Source organism: Salvelinus namaycush, chromosome 2 (assembly GCF_016432855.1).
Source record: "Salvelinus namaycush isolate Seneca chromosome 2, SaNama_1.0, whole genome shotgun sequence".
Classification (NCBI taxonomy): Eukaryota; Metazoa; Chordata; class Actinopteri; order Salmoniformes; family Salmonidae; genus Salvelinus; species Salvelinus namaycush.
The window spans coordinates 42,960,550-42,962,884 of record NC_052308.1 but is presented as its reverse complement, the minus strand read 5'-3'; the positions used below and the strand labels follow the sequence as shown (position 1 = coordinate 42,962,884).

At 38.6% G+C, this 2,335-nt stretch overlaps 1 long non-coding RNA gene across 1 annotated transcript; it reads left to right on the top strand.

The window, feature by feature from the left end:
• Positions 1-236: 236 nt before the first annotated feature.
• Positions 237-1,967, top strand: LOC120063518. The gene is made up of 4 exons (XR_005478519.1): positions 237-287; positions 403-458; positions 586-703; positions 1,887-1,967. It is a non-coding gene; the product is annotated as an uncharacterized LOC120063518 (long non-coding RNA).
• The last annotated feature ends 368 nt before the right edge of the window (positions 1,968-2,335 follow it).

Below are 2,335 nucleotides of genomic sequence, written 5' to 3'. Positions count from 1 at the left end.
ACTGTCCCTAAATATTATCACATGTAAGTACTGTCCCTAAATATTATCACATGTAAGTACTGTCCCTAAATATTGTCACATGTAAGTACTGTCCCTAACTATTGTCACATGTAAGTACTGCCCCTAAATATTGTCACATGTAAGTACTGTCCCTAAATATTGTCACATGTACATACTGTCCCTAAACTACTCATCAGACTTACATACATCCAGTCAATGCTAATTATTTAATTTCTTCTCTCCCAGCCCTTCTCCATCGTGAAATGGCTCCTGACCAAACTTGTCATGTGAGAACAATAAAATAATCACCTTGATACGATAAAATAATGAGATGCATTGATTATCAACCACAGTACATATTATTGTATTATTATATCAATGTATGTTTGTTTTCCTCATCAGTTTCCTGCTGGAGTTCAACCTTTACAGCTGGTGGCATGTTGATCTCTCAGTCAAAGGTCAGTGTGTGTAAGAATATACCTTGAGGTGTGTGTGTGTGTGTGTGTGTAAGGGTCCTTGCACACGTGTGTGTGTGTGAGTCTTTCGTGTTTTTATTATGTTAAGATTTACATGTCCCATTTCCAGCCCAAAGGTCGAGGGGAAAGACCATGATGGTGCCATGTGACACGGAGTACCCTGCCTTCGTTTCTGAGCGTACCATCAAAGAGACCACGGGAAACATCGACTGTGAGGGGTGTGTCAGGTACTTGTAACACAATTACCTCACCTGTGTATTAGGCACCGATAAACTCACTTAACCTTTGTGTTGATGGTGTATACACAATACAGGGTAATTTCATGCGTTAGTTCTGGAAAAGGCGTCCCGCTAGCGGGACAACTTCCGGTGAAACTGGAGGACTCGCAATTCAAGTAAATAATCATAAAAATGATGGATATTAAACATTTAGGTACATACAAGCGTCTTATATCGGTTGAAAGCTTAAATACTTGTTAATCTAACTGCAGTGTTTGATTTACAGTAGGCTTTTCAGCGAAGCATGCCATATGATTGTTTGAGGACGGCGCCCCAAATCAAAATATTTCTCCACCGGCACAGGTTTCACAAATAGCGATTAAATATTCACGTGCTTTTTGAAAATCTTCCTCTGATTTGTCATCCAAAAGGTCCCAGCTATAACATGTAGTGTCGTTTTGTTAGATTAAAATCCTTCTTTATATCCCAAAAAGTATTTTGTTGGCGCCATCGATTTGAGTAATCCACTCGTTCAACATGCTAAGATAGGAATCCGAAAATCTACCCCTAAACTTTGTTTCAACAAGTCAAAATATGTTTCTAATTAATCCTCAGATACCGTAAAATGTAATTAAACTATAATATTTCATACGGAAAGAATTATGTTCAATAGGAAAACGATATTAGCAGGTGCATGTCCTCGTCATCGCGCACATACACAAATTTCCAAGTCTGTGTCCCTGTAGTAAAACTAATTTTTCTTACTCGTTTTGGAAGAAACAAGCCTGAAACCTTGAACAAAGACGACTGACACCCAGTGGAAGCCATAGGAATTGCATAATGGGAGCTAGATTTAATTATTTCTCTATACGTTCCATTGTAAAGAGCATGTGCTCTCCCCAAAAAACATTTCCGGTTGGTTTTTCTTTGGATTTTCTCTGACCATGTCTATTGTGTTATAGTCTCCTACATTATTTTAACATTTCTCCAAACTTCAAAGTGTCTTCTTTCCAATGGTACAATTATATGCATATTCTGGCTTCAGGGCCTGAACAACAGGCAGTTTACTTTGGGCACGTCAGTCAGACAGGAAGTGGAGAAAATAGGGACCTAGCCTTATGTTAAAAGCATCAACTGAATCAACTCAACTCGCTTTCTCATTCTCTCTTTCTCTCTCTCTCTCCCTCCTCAGATCTTTTGTAATTCAGCAGATTCCCAGCAGTAATCTCTTCATGGTCGTCGTGGACAACAAGTGTGACTGCAGCTCTGCCCCCCTGGTTTCCATGGATCCCATCGAGATTATGTATATCCTTTACTAACCCTCAATAAGTTTGAGGTGTTTGAGTGTATTGTTAGTACAAAGCTTTTGAATGTTTTTTAGTATAAATGTTTTGTAAGTAGATGGGTTTTGTAAGTTAACTGTAAGTGTACTCTGAACTTAGACTTTAGTCTTCTGTGAATGTGAATAGCTTCTTCATTGTCAGAGGTATTAATCCATATCTCATACATGTAGCTATTTATGAAGCGTGCATTACGGTTTGGTGATCTCATCATGCTAGAATGATGTTGCAGAAACGGTCACCACAGTATCAGTTAAATGTATCTGAGGTGTGGTTCATCAGTATTTCTATCCTTAACCCC